This window comes from Poecilia reticulata, linkage group LG1 (genome assembly GCF_000633615.1).
Source record: "Poecilia reticulata strain Guanapo linkage group LG1, Guppy_female_1.0+MT, whole genome shotgun sequence".
Taxonomy (NCBI): Eukaryota; Metazoa; Chordata; class Actinopteri; order Cyprinodontiformes; family Poeciliidae; genus Poecilia; species Poecilia reticulata.
This window is the reverse complement of record NC_024331.1, coordinates 20,900,674-20,920,672: the sequence shown is the minus strand read 5'-3', so window position 1 is coordinate 20,920,672 and position 19,999 is coordinate 20,900,674.

Here is a 19,999-nt window from a genome sequence, read left to right as displayed (position 1 = left end):
TATGGAGTTAAAAAAAAGAAACACTTTACTGACTAATAGAGCTCCCAACAAAAGTAGATCTCACTTTTCCTTGAATAAAAAGGTCGGGTGCTGGTCTTTGGTGCTCTGGACCAATTTTCCTTTGCTTCTTCTCCCTACTGCTGTGACCTGAGGACTGGTGAGAGGGACGGGGTTTATTGTAACCCAGTGTTGTTGGACATCACTATCTTCTAATAGATCCACCATGTCTATTTTGAATTTGTTATTGAAGAGGCAGCACAAGTCAAGGTGCACAAAAGGTTAAACAACATTAGTTCTTATTATTTTATTGAGGAAAGATTAACATTAAACGTGCTACTGGAAATCCCCAGAAAAAGTGGCACTTAGAGAGGACAGGGAGCAAGAGCAAAGTCAACAAGACGTCTAAAAACAATCAGTCTGACAAGTGTTAAACACTGTCTTTTATTGGCAATGTCGCATCTTCTACTTTTGGCAAAAAAATTCATCAGATGGTAGCAAGCAGCTTTTTAATCAGTCAAAATAGAATCTATTTTACATTATTTTAGGTGCATTTTTCTGGGTAAAATTAGAACAGCCAAGTAAAATAAATCTAATTTTTTTTTCTAATCAAATAATGTCAATCTATGGGTCTCGTGTGATTTATCAGTTTCATTTATCATTAAGGGTCTTAATTTATTTATTTAAATGCCCATATTTTGCATGAGAATGCCATTTTCTTACCGTCATTTGAGTCCACAACAAAAACATGACAAATAACCCACAAATTCCTCTTAAGTTAAAAATAAAAATCTTACTAAATTCATGTCAATTTTATTTTCTTTATACTGACTCTTTTAATTGATTTCAAATAAAACAAAACAAATATGATTGGCTGGAAGTTTCCCTCCCATTACAATTTCCAGAAGTTGGAAATCCTAGTGAACAAAAAAGGAGTAACAGCATGGATGTGAGTTCTGAGCTTTCTCAGATACTCTGCAGCAGGGGGCTCAAGCATACAGCTTGCGGGCCGACAGTGGCCCATTCGGAGGTCTTTGATCTGAGGCACTAGTTCTTTGTTTCTCCCTTGCATCTGGGAATTATTAGGATCAATGCATCAATCATAACCCCTCCTTTTTAACTCGGGATCTTTGGTCAAGACCCACAAAATCTTTACACTAGCTCTTAAAATTCACAATCTCTCCAAAGTGATGATGCTGGAATTTGATTCATACTTAAGTTGAACAAAGAAAGATGGGAGCTGGTCATTTCCCCTTAAACCTTTCATACCTCAACAGTTTTGTTAATGCTGCCTCCAATTTCAGGGAGAATTATGAAATAGACCTGTTCCACATACAGACATACTGCTATTTGGTGTGTCTCCACTGAAAGTTCATGTCCTGCTATTTGCTTTCACTGCAAGGTCACTGTATATCTGTTTGCATTACCAAGGATCAAGTGATGGCATAATATTTAGTCTCTCTGTACAGTGCTGCCTTGAATATGTCATGCATGTTTGACAAAAACGCATTACAAGTTTGTCTTGCTACTAGCAAGTTAAGCTTCTTTTAAAAGTTCTCTAGTCATACGAATCTGAAACCTAGCAGTAGGAAAGAAATAGTAAATGCAAAGGATTAAAATTAACTTTCTCTGTGGTTTGGTTAAGCTTAGTAAGTAGCTGAACTTTGGAGATTGCCGTGATGTAAATCACAAGCCAATCAAATCGCTTCCACTAAATATTTGGCTCAGTGCAGATAGTACTGCCCCTGAGATGGATACGAAAATCTGAGGACAGACACGCAGAGCCGCGTTGGATCTGACAATAGAACATAAATCTGGGCGGGGCGATGAGGGGCCATATTGGTTAGAGGCGCACTAGTGGAAAAACACTTTATGTAACCCGTTTGGATGGATGGATGGATGGATGGATGGATGGATGGATGGATGGATGGATGGATGGATGGATGGATGGATGGATGGATGGATGGATGTGTCCTACAACTGAGACGCATGACGACCTTTAAAGGGTTTCTGCAGCTCTAACTTTGTTCGCAGTCAGAATACCTAAAAAAAAACATTCAGAACATCATTTATTTTTTACAGTAGATTAGTCTCAGTTGTAAATCATTCATGCTGGTTGTTTGAGGCTAGCTGTTGGCAAATGATTTGCGAAGCATCAGGGGAGATAAGGAAAGATTTTTTTAACTGATGTGTGTGTTACTTCAGCTTCATTATCCAGTTTGTTTAATTTTTCAGTTCGGGGGATATATTCATTTCCTCTCTGTTCTCTCTTTCCTGTAAGAACTCGATTGGCTTGTCCCTGCGTAACATCTGCCTCTGCAAAAACTTCCTTCAGTGGGAATAGGAGCATAGACCATAATCACAATCTTGTTTTCAAAAATCTAACTTTAAGTACTTTGCCTGAAAAAGCGTTGTAGCACCAACCCACTGCAGCCCTGCAAGGACAAGCAGGTAAAAACAATGGATGGATGGACGAACAACTTCTGATAAATTAAATGTCCCCTTCTTTTTTTCACAAAGTTATCAACTCATTGTAAAACATTTATAATTCTTGCTTCATGTGGAATTACTTTACTTGATCTCCAATGATCCAGATCCAGATTTGAACACGAATATTAGTTAAACTATCTTATATCGGACACAAATCGTCAAAAAGTGTGACAGAGTAAATAATGATCCTACCATGAACTGGCTTTTCACCTGAAGCACAATTGACCAACGCTGTCTACTGCGTTTCATTATAGTAGTTTGTTCAGATTTGTCTGCAAGGGGTTGGTTGTCACCTTTGTCTCATCACATTTTTAAATTGAGACTATCCCACAGAATTTATTGCTGTAGTAAATTTGTTTTCTCCCCAGCAGATGCTGCTCACTTGTTGTATCTTGTACTGTGAAACAGTTGGGAATGTGTTGTGTTTATAAACATCGTGAATTTGGAGATGAGGGGGAAGGTTATAGGTGTTTGATTAAGTGTGATGATTTGGTGCTGGCTTTATGAAGCTTCAGAAACACATCCCAAGAGAACATTAAAGTGGCTCATATAAAAAGAGGTCACTAGCGCAATCTTAAGAATTGACAGCTTTATTAAAACCTCAATGTAATAAGGCCAGGACTTGTCCATGCTTGATTTACAGAGCAGTTTTAATAAGAACCTTCTTGGCAGTGGACACTCATTTTTTTCTGACAGTTTATGAATTACTTGGTCCTCAGTAAGGAATTCTTGTCCTATAAGGTCAGCAAATATGCAAATACAGATTTTGCTGCACTGTTTTGTTTCAGATGCCAGCGCAGCAACAAATCGGGATATACAGAACTGGAGGTTGTGTTGCTTTTTTTCTTTGTTTTGATATTTAGATAGGGACAACATCGCTCTCTGAGACGAATAATATAATACTTCAAAGAGAAAAAGTCTTCCACCTTTTCTTACTTCTTTATATTTTACTTCCAAGGTGCTGAAGTTGTTTTGCAATATGTTAAAGTGTGATTGAGCAATAATTCTTTAGGCTTTCCCCCCCCCAAAGTCCTCCAGAGTGTTTTTAAGCCCGGTCCTTTCCATCCAGGACTGGACATGTTTCGGAAAGAAAGCTCCGTTTATTGGTTACTACAGTTCCCCCGTGTTTTCAGCTTACCCTTACACAACTAATGTTTCGCTGCTCTGCTCCTTGATGCTTTTACTATTAAACAACAGAAGGAGATTCTGATTTTAACAAATTTACCAGCTTTAAAATACACAAAGGAAGTTTAGGAGGACAATGGCAAGAAGGAATATAATAATTTAATTATGAAACATCTTCAGCTGTCATTTTGAGTCAAACTGTTTTTAAAACCATAACGTCTGGTCTATATCTTCCTCCAGGGTAGCTTTCAAGTCACAGTGACGTTTCCTGTTGAACGGATGCATTATTTTGTGCTTACAGGGAAAATAATATTCCAGGCAGGCAGATTATAATTGACACAGTCCCACCACTTAGGTTCACCATGCATGCAACTGAAGTACAGTCTACACTATTACCAGTGCAATCATTTCACTCAACACTAGCAGAAAGGAGAAGACAGAATGGGATTCTGTCTGTTCTCCAGTAAAAAAATGAAAAGTTGCTTGGTTATGCTTATATAGCGTCAAGACTATAAGGGAGTGCCATTGTTCTGGCAAACCACCAAACTATTTAACGATACAACAGCTTTTTAAAAACATAATAAAATCCAAACTTTATTATATAGTTGGGTTTTTACTGACACTGTATATTTGTTAATAAAAACAGCACACTGTATAGTATTGTTTTTAAATTCCTCTGTCATATCTATGTCACTTTAATGAGCAAATTTCAATTATATTTAATTATTTTTGGTGTGCTACAGCATTGCAAAGCACTATAAAAGGAGGTTTTTGGAGTGTTTTCAGGTCTATACCAATCCATTCGCTGTACCCGCTTCTTGTCCTTGCAGTGTCATCGTGGGGCACATCGTGGGTGGGAGGCAGGGACCACCCTGGACAGGCCGCGAGTCCATTACCAGGCAACATAGAGACTCACTGGACAAACAACCATACACTCATAACAAAGAGCAATTTAGAGAGACCAATTAGTTTAACAGACATGTTTTGGTCTGTGGGAGGAAGATGGAATATCCAGAGAGAACCCACGCATTCTGGGGAAAACATGCAAACTGCATGCAGCAGAAAGATCCTATACAGCTGTATAATTTTTTTATTTATTTGATTTTCAGAAAACTGACAAACATCAAAGGATACTCCATGAACTCTTATTTTTTATATAGCTTGTGGTTTCAGTGAATAAAGGCTGAAGAGTGAATTAAAGAGCTGTCTTTACAAGCCAATTGAGAAGTTAAATGCAACACACTTCTATATCAATTTAATTTTCTTCCTCTTTTTACTTCTGAGTAAGAAGAGCAAAGTAATTATTCTTGTCAGATAAACCGCGAAGCCCGTCCTGCAGATAATGTTCGGCATCTGAGATGGAGAAATTTTCTTCAGCGCCATTATTTTAGGTTTAAAAGAATGTTTTCTAAGCTCACAAACCAGGGATCTGAACCTGTTTGTGGCCAAAAAGAAATTGAAGTGGGAAGGATCTGAATAAAAGTGGTAGTTGATATGATTGCCTAGTTATCCCTAGGGAAATCAGACCAGACTGGCATATCGGCTGTTTTGGGAGCAGCATGCCCTAGTTTGCTAAAAACATGCAGAAAACTAAGCTTTTACTTTGTCCAAGTTCCTTTTCATGTGCCTCCAGTGAAGCTTGGGGGATGGGGGGGCAGATTGAATACTTTATGAGAATGGAAACACGTCTGATAGAGATTCTTTCTGTCACTGTGTTTTAAATGAAAAGAAGCCTAGAATATACTAGTCTTGTATTATTTTTTCAAATGCAACATAACTAAAACAATTAAAATGGTCTACGCATATAACACAGAAAGTGTTATTTTAGTGGTTGGATAGTAGAAGTTAGTACATTTTAGTTTTAAATGCCTTTTCACCATCTTTGTGTGTTTTGGGAGAGGGTGCCTATGCATGGATGGGGATTGAAGTCAACCCACTGCTGCTGCTTTCCTGACCAGGTGAAATATTTAGAGCCCCATATCACTTAAAGTATATTATGGTAAGCCAGGATTCATATAATAATTAATAAATGGAAAACTGACTGAATTTATACAGCACTTTTATAGCCATACCGACCACTCAGATGCTTTAACTTTTAAGCCTAAACATAAACTTACTATCACCAGAATTAAACAAAATCCAAATATTCATTTACTACGTTTCTTTGTATTTGCAAATTAATTTTCTACTTTTCTTAACTGGATGAACATTTCTTTTAAAATATTATTTTGACTTTTTTGGTATTCCTTGTCTGACAAAAGATGTTAATCAGAAGCTACTTGACTAATTTGGGAAAGATGTGATTATTTAGTGATTACAAAGTCGCTTCTGCGCTTCTGTTTTTTTCATCCAACAAACCGTTAAATCCTCCATTTTCTGTGTTTGACTATCAAGACATTAAACTTTTGTGTGGATCCTTCATCTGCTGATAGTGATCAATACGGTCATAGCAGTATTAAAAAACAAAGTAATGTTTATCATTACATTGTATGATAAAAACCCTCTTTCATTAGTTCTTTAAAGCAAAATGACTGAAAAATGGAGACCGATATGAAAAACCAGCAGAATTTTTGCAGACTTTTTAATCAAGTTTTGGTGTTTTGTAAAATTTACATATTCTCAAAAGCACATGCACAGGCTAAAAGGCTAAAAAAAATTTCACAACTCCAAGAATTGAAGGATTAATGACAATTTGACAGACAAACTGGCGAACTGTTATATCCATGTGGTTGCGTGCTGGGCTGAGCTGTGTGACTGTTATATCCCTACCTTACTAGTCGGTGTACCGGCAGGTGAAGCCTCCAGCTGGCACCAATCAGATGCAATCAAGAAGCAGTATTTAGAGGAGCGGTTTCCCTGAGACAGACAACAGATGGTTAACTCACATGTAGTGGTAAACGAGCCAGCCTGCCTACGCAGCGTTCAGCCATCTTTTACAGTGTGGTCTGAACTTACCGCCTTTGTCCTCTGTATTTCCTCACAGCCCTACCATCTTCTGCAGCTTTTTCATTTAATATCTTGTTTTAGATAATTATAGTATGAGATATGTGTACAGCTTTTAATTGTACTGCTTATGGACCTTCTTCTTTTTTTTTTTTTTAGGGGAAGATTATGTAATGTCAACTTTTTAAGCATGTTATTCTATAATGTTATTCCCTCATCAGAAACATACTTTTAGTGCTGCCTTGAATATGTCATGCATGTTTGACAAAAACGCATTACAATTGCGCCAAATTAAGAAGCCAAATTTCGTCTATAGCATGTTGGATATACCCAGCATTTTTATAACTCAAGGTAATAATTATTTGATTATGCTAAATGGCATTATGTGTCTGGAAAATACAAAATACCACCCTTTTAAAAACAGTCCATACAAATCTCGCTGGATATCTTGAGGGTTACTTCAAACATCAAAATAAAACTAAACCACAGATCTTGCTTGAAGAATATTTGAGAAACAGAGATTAAAACTTTCTTTTATGTTGTAAAAATCAATCTGAGGTATGCTTGCAGACATTTTTTCTTCCATCACTTCAGTGGTCCACCTTCTTGCTTTAATAACTGGCTCCCATGGGGTTCAAACCAGCACAGCGCAAGCTCATATTTTGTGCTTGTGTCCTGAATTAGTCTGACATTTCATGCTTGAATTATTTCATGACATTTAGTTAAAGAAAATGGCACGGTCTGCTGAACTGTCCAGAAGTAACAACAAACAGGGATTAATAGCAAATCATCTGAATTCCCACAGTAGAACTACCTGTTTTAAACATCACGTTACTGTTCACATGGTAGTTTGGACTCTTTTGTAACTTTCCAATTTAAATTAGCCTTAATTAGACAGGGTCAAATATTATCCTTCAGTGGAATGACAACTCTGTTACTGGAATATTTCCCCGAAGCATTTCGATGTGATGACTATTCTGGTGCAATCATTTTATGGTCTAAAGAGAAATTGAATATGTCGAACTGATGAACAGGGCTCTTGATTGCCTTGAGATTGAAGAGGTAATTGTCTTTTAAAACTGTGCTGTTTTTATTTTTCAATCATTTCACACAACTGATTGGAAATGATACAGTAGAAAACCCAGATGACAGCACAGACTGAGCAACCTTGAAAAACCATCTTAATATCTGAATGTTGTCCTCACAGATGTTTGAAACTGTATGTACAAAAATTCTTACATGGTAACAGAAAGTGTTGATTTCTGAATATTGTTGTAGAGTATTTTTTCCCAGTAAAACAATTCAGTCTAATGGTTTATCTTTGTCCAAATCTACTGGAGTTTCAACTAACAAGAAAGCTTTTCCGGTACACGAGGGTTTTCTGGCGCCCTTTCGCCCTCGTCGTTTCCACCAAGCTTGTGTAAATTCTCATCCAGGACATAAATCAGAACTGAAGAAGCCATCATCACAAATTGGCATTTCACATCAGGTGCACATGATTAAAGCTTCATTAGTATTTCAAAGGAGGCTTCCCAGTGCAAACCTCAATTAGTTTGGTGAAGCTGGGCAATCACTGCACAATATTTCCAGTAGTTGTATGAAGCTCCAGCTCAAACTGCACAACTACATCCCAGGGTTCAATCATTCATCGAATCCTGTTCACTCGCTGTATAATTCTGGTGTTCAGATGCAGTCTGCTCATACTGTACTTCAACACATTGAATTCTTGAATCTGCAACTGCAAAGAAGAAGAAGGAAAACCCCAGAAGTGGGGAGACGCTCGTCTGAGAATGAGAGGGATGAGAGGCTTCAGATAAATTTGGCTCATGGTTCTGTTTCAACCTTGTGATACTCTAATGGGTGGAAACTAGAATTTCAAACAGGTTTGATTTTTTTTTTTTTTGTGCAAGTTGGGCATGAGGTACCGTATTTTCCGCAATATAAGGCGCATCGGATGATAAGGCGCACCTTCAATGAATGCCCTATTTTAAAACTTTTTTCATATATAAGGCGCACCGCATTGTAAGGCGCATAGAATAGACGCTACAGTTAGTAGCATTTGCACGTTTGTACGTCCCATACAAATGTGGATGTGTAATAATAAAGAAGTGGTCCCCGAGTATTTTATATGGTAAAGTACCCCAGTCATTGTTTCACTCACGGTGTTGGTGTTGCGATATTGTGCCCAACTGCTTTCTGGGTAACGCAGACCAACCGACACGCTGCCGCCGCAGTCTCTGCCTCTCTTCCCCACCACCCTCTTCGGTCGGCGAGGAGAGCCTTCCGCAACTGGGCCAGGGCGTGGCCGGACGATGGTCACCCTTCTCAGTTCGCGCACAGCATGTTCGTGGAGAATGTGGTGCTAAATGACCTGCAGACCACCTGATTATCAGGTCCGTAAGTAGATAGGTCAGTCAAACTTTATTAACAAACCTGCATTCTGACAGCATGCACCGCGCGCTTCTTCTACGGGCAAAATGAAGTCGGCGGCTGCTTACCGTAGTTGCTAGACTTGTTGTGGCTCAGTATTGGTCCATATATAAGGCGCACCGAATTATAAGGCTCACTGTCGGCTTTTGAGGAAATTGAAGGTGCGCCTTATAGTGCGGAAAATATGGTATTAATTGAGCGCAAATAGATAACTTTACATAACTATTTAAATATTCTGTAATGTACTACATTTCTACAACAGAATGAGTGATCCTCTCCACAGTTAGTAAAATAAAATGCTTTAGGAATAGAAATTCTTTGTCATAAAATTTAAACACAACTGTAGCTCTAATGGTCTTACAAGGCCAGACAGAAAGTCAGAAAACTACAGTTTTTTTCATAATTTTAACCCTGCTAATGTTTTATTTTAAATAAGTTATAGAAAACAACACATTATTGTTTAGTAGACGTACAAGTAGATTGTTGCTGTCTCCTTGTTAAAGGATTCTGACAAAATAAGTAATTTTTCTTTTAGGAAGCAAGGTCTATTTAAGGCTTTTTTTATTATGCCAAGCTATAGGGGGTATCTAAAAGACTAAATTTTTTTTTTTTTAAAAGTCTGTTACTTACTGATGAAAAAAGTCCTTTAAAACCTTCACTTTATCCTTCATCCTTAAACTACTGCATTGTTCCTATGAAACACCTCTGCCTCAAGTGAAATCCCCAGAGCAAAAAGCCATTTATTGTGTTTTATGACTGCGTTTATGTTATGCAACGCACTCTCTGCAACCAGTGATGCCTGTGGTTATAGCTCCAAAGTTTGCCCAAATGACATAAGTTGGCAATTAAGAACTGCACTTACCAGCCAAGTGAGAAGGGTTATAACAGCAGAGCAGGCTTGTCATGTATACAAGGAGTCTTGGGGGATTTTTAGTGGTTTATTGGCAAAGCACTATAGGGAACATGGTGTCAGAGGATAAACAGCATAAGTGAGGTTGATGCAGTGTGCACCCTGGATTTTCTCCTTCACCGCCATCTTCTTGTCATGATTTTGTAGACACTAAATGGCTCTGACCCCAGGGGTTAAGATGGCAATTAAAAAGTGTCGAGGAAGTTCCTTGTGTGTTAATACATGCCTCCCTCTCACCTCCTTATGTCACTTGATGCTGTATGTCTTTTGAGAGCTAGCACCTTTGTATAACTCGCGTCATTAATGCTAATTTGGAAGTATGGTTTCCATCTTACTCTCCCAGTGCCCTTATGAAAAAAAAATTAAGTAATTTTCAACACTTACGGCAAGTGGATGGGTTTCCAGGTGATGAATGTTAAGCAATTATGTAATGAGGTAATTAACCAAGGGGATGTTTTAAAAACAAAATGAACCTAAAACACGATTTAAAGGGGGAGCATTATGCAAAATCAACCTTTTAGAGCTTTGCATCATGCTATAATGCTATTCCCCTCATCAAAAAACATACCTGGAGTGTTACTTTGATTCTTTCATGCATGTTTGAGAAATCCTTTAATCTCCCATGGCAACCATTCAGGTGTCTTAATGCTTGCTCTCACCATGCTGCATTTTTATGGCAACTGAAGGTAACATAGTTACTTTATTGTGCTATATGTGCCTGGACGTTACATAATCCTGCCCCTTTAAACCAAAGAAAAAAGTTAAAAAGAATTTTAACTTTTACAGATTTCATCTGTTTTTGCTTTTTTGTACTTCAGATCAAGTTAGTTTAGTTTGTTCATGTGTTTAAGGGATGATATAAAAAAGACATTAACAAAAGATGCTTTGCACCAGATTTAGCTTAAGCTAGTGTCCATTTGTAGTCCCTGATCAGGAAAAATAGTCTAATATTTTAAAACATACGTTGAAAGCCTCAATATACAATCACTGTACAAACAATTACAACAGTGCTAAATATCAAACCTGTGCTCTGTAATCACTAATGCCAAGAATATAGTTTTTACTTTTCAGTGCAGACACTCTTAACTTTCTAACAGCTTCTTTCCTGACATTATATTAATATAATGTCAAGAAAGAAACTTTATTATCAGATAAAGACAACTTGAGTAAATACTGAAAGCGGTTTTTCAAACAGACCAACTTGGCCCTATGTGACAATATTACTGCTCCCTTGTTAAATCATGAATTTACTGTGATTAGCCAGATTTGGTTTGTTTTCAATGATCTCTGCCAGGTCTGACGAGTACTGTTCATGATCAGCTGATCTCTTCGTGACTTGTGGGTAAAAAGAAACTTTACTGAAAAGCAACACATCCTCAACAGAAGAGACACAAAGTAATTTACTTCTATTAGTTTGAAAAGAGGTTCAATGCTTTGTGACTGCAGCATACCACAGCCAGAGTCATCAGCAACAAATAGTGAAAACCTGGAACAGTACTAAACCTTTCATCTAGGAGGCCACAAAAGAATCCACAACATCATCTAAAGCACTGAAGGGCTAACTTTTCTCAGCTAAGGATACTGTTCATGATTCAAAAAAACAAGGAAAAGTCTGGGCAAATTTGCATCCCTGAGAAAATACCAATGTGAAAGCCAACAAAATCATAAAGGTCAAAAAACTATGTTCCTGATTCTTCAGACTTTTGGTCAAATATTAAGTTGACTTAAAAGACAGAAGGTGATATTTTTTGTATGCAAAAAGAAAAAGCATTATTTCAGAAAGTGACACCTTAACTATAGTCAAGCATGGCAGTGGTTGTGTGATGGTCTGGCAGCTTTGCCATCCTTTTGTTGCCATTTACGTCCAACTGTGATGAGCTGATATCTCTGTGCTCTGATGTATTTGTGCTCATTAAATGCATCATGAAACTGCATATCAAAAATGTATTTTATCTATATTACACAGGAATATAAAATATTTACTCTAGAAGTGAGCTGTTAAGCTTCGTGCCATAAAAGCACATTTTAGGAGTAATTTTACCATCCAGTGCCAAGTCAATATACTTGGCATATTTTTATAAAAAATATTATACAAGTTCTACTGTATGAAAGACGAAAAGGTTAAATCATCCAGAGCAGTTAGACTGTAAAGTTTACAAATTGTTTCAAAAATGTTTATTAAATGTAAAGCAACTGATAAAAGTTGCAAACGTGTAATTTTTCTACCACAATGTTGCATTACATGTTTGTTAGATTCATTCTGAAATCATTTATAACTTCAAGACCGATGCGTCCAGAGGTTAAGTCTTAGTGCAAATATTTGTACAAAGATTTCTAGTCTGGGTACAAGCACATTTTTATTTGTCTCAAAGCACATTTCTATTAAGACTGTTTTTAAGCAAAAGTGTAAGGCTGCTTTCTCCTGTTTAATTGATAGGGGGAATGAATATCATTTATTAAAATTATTGGGGGGGGGTTTAAGGCAATGGAAATTCTAATTCAAATTCAAAAGTACTGTATTCACCCCAAAGGGGAACTAAATGTTGTTGTAGCTCATTAATTTAGATTATTTAAAAAGTTATTGAAGATGGCAATGGCTGCTGGCAGGAAAGATCTTCTAACATTGTCCTCCTGCTCAAACTGAAAAATACGATCTAACCCAATAAAATGGTTGTAACTTGCTCGTAGGCCCTTTTAAACTGGACATAGCATAAATGTGAACATGGAATATCAAACAGAGAAAGACAGACAAAAGCAAATTTATGTTGGAACAAATATAAACAGCATTCATAACCTTTCTACACATTCCCTTAAAGTAATGAGCAGTAAAGAAAATAGAGCATAAAAAAAATCACAGGAATCCTAAAAAACCTTTTTCATGCAAACTCATAAAATTAATTATCCTGAAATAAATGTAATGTTCTGCGAAACAGCTGTGACAGAGCACCCTTTGGTCTTAGCTGAAGTGTTCATGTCACTGCTCAATAAAATATTTTTTTTCCTACATTCTTTCAGCCTGCATACCTTCATGATGCATACTGATCCGAAAGAGTTGTTGGCATTGAAGTGAGAGCCGGCTCCTACTTTTTTTTTTTCTCGTTCATTGCTCAGCTCTCTCTCTCAGTGACTCCAACCTGCTCAGAAATGTATTTTCATTGGCAGCTTGTCTTCTCAAAAACAATGTAAATCACTAAGAGGATGAACCACATCAGGCCATCCAAGCTCAGGAATTTATTTATCTATTTGAGCAACCAACCTGTACTGAGGACAGTTTGGTTTTGTTTTTAGGTAAATTTGCTAGTAGTGTTTTTTTTTCTTGTTTTTTTTCTTAAGAATTAAACGTTTGATGAAAATATGACAAATGCATAAAATTCAAAAAGTATAAGGCTTCTCATAAAAAATTAAAAAAAAACAGTAAATGCAAAACGATTGATTAAAATGGAAAGCATTCGTATTTGCAAAGTTAAGCTAAAACATGAGGTTACAAATGATGAACTATGAGCCATTTGGGAGAAAAGCTGAACTTCCCATTACTACCACCAAGGAGCTAAATTCTGGCATGACACCTTTATGAACCATCAACCTACCTGGTTCTCTCACCGATAAACAACACAGCTAGACAGGTAAAAGCTGCTTGTCCAACTCAAAGTTTATGTTTTATTTCAAGGAATGACAGGAGTGGCAGCTTCAGCACAGACGAGGTGCAGCAGGTCCAGAGAAACTTAGCAACTGCAGAAAGTAATTTGTTTAAAACTGTGGAAAAATATGGGTGTTCAAACAGATCTGATTAAATGTTTGCCTAAGCTTTTCAACAAACTCACTCTTACATGACTTCTACAGATACATGAAGTATTACTTACCGAAAAGTAAGGTACAATACGTGTCTAGTGATAAATTGGCTTCACCATACTCGGATAAAAAAATAAATTTAAAACACTCGACAGTTCATTTTCAGAATGTTTATACTTCACTGTAATAAGTTTATAAAAGACTGAGTGGGCTCCAAGCTATGAAACGTTCGTGTCGCTTCTATACATATACGGATCTCATTTAGGTGGTTTCATTAATTTCTCTGTTATTCTGATAATGCATCTTGCTGCTCGTCTTCCTGCTCAATATCTCTGGAATAAAGAGAAGGTCAACTGCCTCTCCCCCAATCTGCAAACAGGCTCTGTGTGTTCATGTTAGTTGTAAGTAATAATTGAAAGAGCAAATGTATACTGTCTCTCTGTATTTCCAAGGCTTGAGTGGTACTTTGGCACAAGTCTCCTGTTAATTTCTGCAGCTGGTAATGGAGCAGTTTCAGTTTAATGAACAGATGTTCATGCAGAGCAATGATGTTTGCCATTGCAGAAGAGCGTCCCTAATAGCTGTCGGCCTTTGGAATCCATGGATGTGCTTAAGCACAGCGTGCGAGTGTTGATACAGACAACAAAAAATGTTCTCACAGAGATGTATGACTAAATGTCTCCTTCCCCTGATGTGTTCACATAAGCTGCTTCATCCTGCCCAAACTCAACAGCATTCAGACATTTTGCACAGCAGATCATCAGACACTGCTAGAAGCCATTCACAAAGCAGACCAAAAAATTAAACATGCTCTCAGAGAGTCTGGATGAAAACCAGCTTTGTTCTGTAATCAGAGCTTTGAATATTAAAGAGGCCTAAGACAGTGACCCCAAAAAGTATTTGGCCAGGTAAGAAATCACTGAAGTTTGCAATAATAATAATTAAAAAATTACACTGAAAATCTCTCGTAAGAAAAAGCTGCTTCTCTGTTTTGGAAAATCCTTCCTGTGGCAGAAGCCAAGAAGTACGCACATTATCTAAAGCTATGGCATCTCTATTCCAGAATGGATAAAGAAAAATTAACAATTTTATTACTGAAATACACTAGCCTGCTCATTGCCTACATATGCAATTCTGTTCGTTTCTCATCTCCCTTCAGTGCTCTGTCTGGGATTTTTCTCGTTGAGTTTGATTTCTCTACTTGAATTTCAAACAGGCCAATTAGGAACAGGAGAGGTTGTGTAGAGTGACGTCAAACCAAACCCTCTGGATGCAGCAAAGCATAAAACAAGGGGCTCGTTTTTACCAGACTACAAATACACATGAAGACATGGGTTTTTAAAATGTTTGCATAATTTCATAGTTTACATGTATACAGCCACATGCACATGTAAAAAGTAACCAAACAAGAGAGATAATTACATTAGACTTCTTTAGTGCTGTGTATTGTTAGGATTTGAGGTTGTAGTTCATAAATGAAAATATTTTATCTGTTAGGATCTGGGCTTGTTTGAGTTTGGTTTTATCATTTAGTTTTTTTATATTAGTTCTGCCTTGTTCTCACTTCAGTTCTTAGTGTTTCTAGTTATGTTTATTTCGCATAGTTAGTCTTTCTTACTCTAATTTAATTGGGTTTCTTCAGTCTAGTTATTCTTTAGTGCTAGATTTATTTCCTGTTCCCGTGTGTAGTCACCCTTGCATCCTGTACGTCTCTCTGTTTCTCATTCACTATTGTCAAACAGGTTTTATCTAAATCATACAGCTTAAACGCAGTTCTGTGTATTTGAAGAAAGTTGAAAACCTTTTCTCAAAAATTCTCACTAATTATTCAGCAATTTAGCAAATACGTTTTTAAAATCATTGCTGATGTACAACAGGAAAAGTTTACTCTGCTAGATAAGGTCATAGAAAAAGAAGAGATTGTCTGTGCTTGATGCAATGTAAGCAAAAATTTCATCTGTCTACAGGACACAAAACACGCTTCCCTTACTACATCCCAAACTAAAGTTACGTGCGATGTCTATTTTGTTGTTTTTGTATCCAGAACTTGATTGACTGGCTGAAACATCCACTGTAAATAGATCACTAATTTTAAAAAGCATGGCGAATCTGAAATCACAGACTTTTTGTTGGTCTGTTTTGTGTTGTCAATTACAATTGTACTCAAATTGTTACAATTTTGTGCTGGTTTAAAATGTGGAGGATTCCAAATTGGCAGTAAAACAAGGGGGAACATAAAAAAAATTAAAAAAAGAAATTTGCTCACAAAGACATATTTAAAGAAAAAAAAAAGAAAGACATGAAACGATTATGAAACTCAAGAATTAATTTCAGCCTGGTAAAAGTCTCATGGTTAGATACATTTGGCATGTTTTTCATTTGACAAACATTTTCTTTTCTTCAAACCTTGTTATCAAAAAACACTGGTCTGCAAACTAAAATTGTACAGACTGTCGTACCTCATAAACTGATTTTTATTTTCCATCATTATTTTACGCCCAGCTTAGCAGATGTGGCAGATATTTTGAATTTTCTTCCAGGAACACCCCATGAGTCACAGTTGCATTTATATATTAATAAGTCTGACTCGGTGTTAGAAAGGCAGAATGACCCAGAGGTTTATGGTACATACACCTTGTGGAAAACAGATCTCAGTTTTACCCCATTTATTTTGTTATGTTGTCATTTTCAGGGACTGGCCTTGTATTTTGTGCATTATTGTATAACAGCAATTAACTAGAATAACAAGATAATTATGTGCTGCTGAAACATTTATTGGAAAAAATAGTGAGGAAAAAAACATGGTATCTAATCAATAGTCGTTTCTAATTTTAGAGTACCAAGCTTTGTAAGTGATAATTGTGTTTTCTTTTGTGTTTTACTTGAGCTTGGTAGCTTCGATGACTCCAGCCAATCCTATCTGCTGTATGCCTTAAACTTAATGCATGTACTGTTTGGACCATATGAGCAAAGTTACATCTTAAATAATGTAAGATGTAACATCACAAAATGCAGCTTTTGAAGAGACTATGTAAAGTATACAACCGTTTTTTAACGTTACTTCACATTTTGCAACTACAAAAATGTGCGTGGGTGCTTTTCTATAAATAAACATTATATAATTGCAATTCAGCTGCTTCCTTGGTTAACCAAAATTTATTTGAACAACTCCAAAAGTATTTATCTGTGAACTTTTCACAGATTACAACCACAAATGTCAATATATTTTATTTGGATTTTATGTGCCATATTCTTAATTGCATTTCGATCTAAACCATCTAAAACATGAATATTCCTTAATTTACGATAAACAACTTCAGTGCCAAGTATTTTGTGGCCTCTAACAGGTTTTCTTATAGGGCTGTCCTGTATTTACCTCCATCCACTTTCTCATCTAGACCGCAGCTTTCTTGTACCAAGAAAAGCACACCTATGTTTCTGCCACTCTGATGTTTCACACTGCGAAAGGTGTGTTTGTCTAAGTGTATCGTTAAATGCCCAGCGTGGTCGGGCTGAAGTCAAACTGTCAACAAGTAGCCAGAATAGATGTATATAGGTGGTAAACATAGTCCAAGTTTAAACTTAATGTCTATTTCTCTTAAACACATGCTTCGGTTTCTCAAGAAATGACCAAGGATTTTATTGTGACTCGTCCCTAAGTAAGCAGATTTTGTTAGTCCAGTATTAGTCTTGCTACATGCTGTTCTTACATTCAGTAAAAACTTCAGGGGGCATTTCAATCTTATACCTCTTCATCTGACACCAAGGATAATGGCCTCAGTCGGGCTTTTAAAGGTTGGGCCAACAACCTCTCTGTCACGTCTTATATCAGCCTGTATTTTCATAACCTTGTCACTTTTATTGTGGCATAAATTGGTGTAAGGTCAGCAGTATCCTGGCAGCGTGCATAGTAACAGGCCATGAGGTTAATTAAAAAGATGTCCATAACAACCTTTTACACAGCCGATGCAAAAGCACTGCAATTACCGCAAAGATACACATACAAAGACACACACATCCTTTTGCTAACCAAAGAATAAATTGATTGTGAAAGTGTCAATGTGCACCACTGCCAAGTATTGAACATTAAACCTATTGCAGCATGTAGTAAAGCCCACCAGGAATGTGTGCTCCCTCTTTCTTAGCGGTTTTGTCTGCCACTGCGAGTTATGCTCACCTCCCAGTAATGGTTCCTCCAGGCTTGAAATTAAAACAATTTACCCCATTCTGTGGCACGTATTGGTGTTGAAATCCAACCCGTTGCGCCACTCCTTGCTCCTGATGAGGCCACACGACAGAGCTAGCAAAGGACGCTGGAGAATATAAAAGATGTCAGCTTACATGACCGAGTAGTGTTGTGTGAAATGACTTTAGCCCAACATTGTTAACGGTGAGCAGGCTACTCCCGCCATGTTCGATAAAAGCAAATAAAAGGCCAGATGAAGCTCTGATGGAATGTGGTGTGCATGTGTGTGTATATGCTTGGGCCTCTGTGTCTTTGGATGCTCGGGTATTAAGCTTGCTATCCAATTCTTGCCCTCTATTACAGGCAGTGCTTAGCATCAAAGACACCCTCTCCTCCATTTACCTTTGAAGAGTTTCTACTTCTGTGTATCTTGTGTTCCTTTGATGCCATCCCTCTACTGACCATTATCCAACCTGACATTACCTTTGAAAAAGCTGCAGGATAACATTACAAAATGCAGCTTTTGAAGAGACTATGTAAAATAGAATAGACGTATCCTTTAATTGTCCCACAGTGGCACAATTCAGATGTACCCGCAGCAAGTTAAAGGTCAATAGGATACAAGTCATTTCACACAAAAGTCTCAAAAGACTTGAGACTGGGGAAGTTGTTTATCAAAAAACAAGAGACTTTCAAGTTTTCAAGAGGCATACTACACAGCTATTAAAGATGGCAGTCTCTTTTTTCTTTCTTAAAGAAGTGTACCAAATATGCATGTATGTTTATACATAAACACAATGACAAACGGCAAATAACCTGAAAATAACAGCCAGAATGGTATTTTAAGTTAAAAACGTCAAATAACAGCAGTGGTGTAAATACTTATTGAGTTTGTTCGTCATCCTCCAGCTGGTGGGAGGAAAGATCTTTGATAATACTTTTTTGGGCACCTGAGATCTAGCAGTCTGTCACTGAAGGAGCTCTTCAGTTCACCAACAACTTCATGAATGGGGTGGGAGATATTGTCCAATAGTAATGTTTTTTGTAGTATAGTTGTGTTTTTTTTTTTGTAGAAATGGAATAATATGGATTACAGGACAGACAAGTTAAATATTTTAATAAGATCAAAACATTGGTAGGCTTCCTACAATCATCTTTCTCTTTTAAAGTCACTATGTTACTATGTCTTTGTACAATTTGTGAAAGCTCAAATGTTACGGCTTTGAGCATCTCACTGGATTTGTGTTATACAGATGCATATTTGTGGATGTATCAACATCTCAAACACATTGCTTTTATCTGTGACATTGTGATGAAATATGTCAAAATTGATTCAGGATCCCCACAAGTCTGGTTCATTCTTGGGTGCAAACTCTTGCATGAGAGCGATACTTTCACCTGTTTAAAGAAATATGTCTAAATCTAAATGTTCAGCCAGTCGTAAATAATAAAGATGGTGAGAGGTTCTGTGTCCTTAAGATAAAGTGGTTTAAATGCAAAATGTGCCTCAGTCTCAACTGCAAAAGCAAAAAAAAAAAAGTTGTGAAGATGCTGGCTGCAGCTGGCAAACATTTGTAATTATCCCAAGTGTACGAGGTCCTGAACTGATGTGGGCTGAAAGCCAGTCAGAAAGGACAAAGCAATTACCCCTGGACCAACAAAGAAAAGAGGAATAGGCCTTAATTTTTGGAGACTTGTCCATTGTTCTGATAAAACTAGACTGGAAGAGTTTGGCCAATGACCAACGACAAAGATGAGGATCCCATACCAATAGTTAAATACAGTGGTGGCAGCATAAGTTTTGTGTACACAGTGCGAGTCTATAGAATGTAATTTGGTATGATATAGCAAGCAACAAATTGCATATCATATGCAACTGACTATGCTTAATCAAACAACCTAAAATTCTTGTCTGGCAACATTTTTATTAAACCTAACCTACAGCTGACAAAAGACAAAGTCCCTGCTGCACATTAGAAAAGCTGCCAGGTTGCAGATGTCTTTATAACTCATTTAGTAACTCAGTAGCAAGCGGCAAAGTGCATCTAAATTATGAAGTGATAAAAACTGATAAAAGAGAAAGTGGTAGAAAGCGAAAAGCCAGAAAAAAAAACAACAGTGGAAATTGT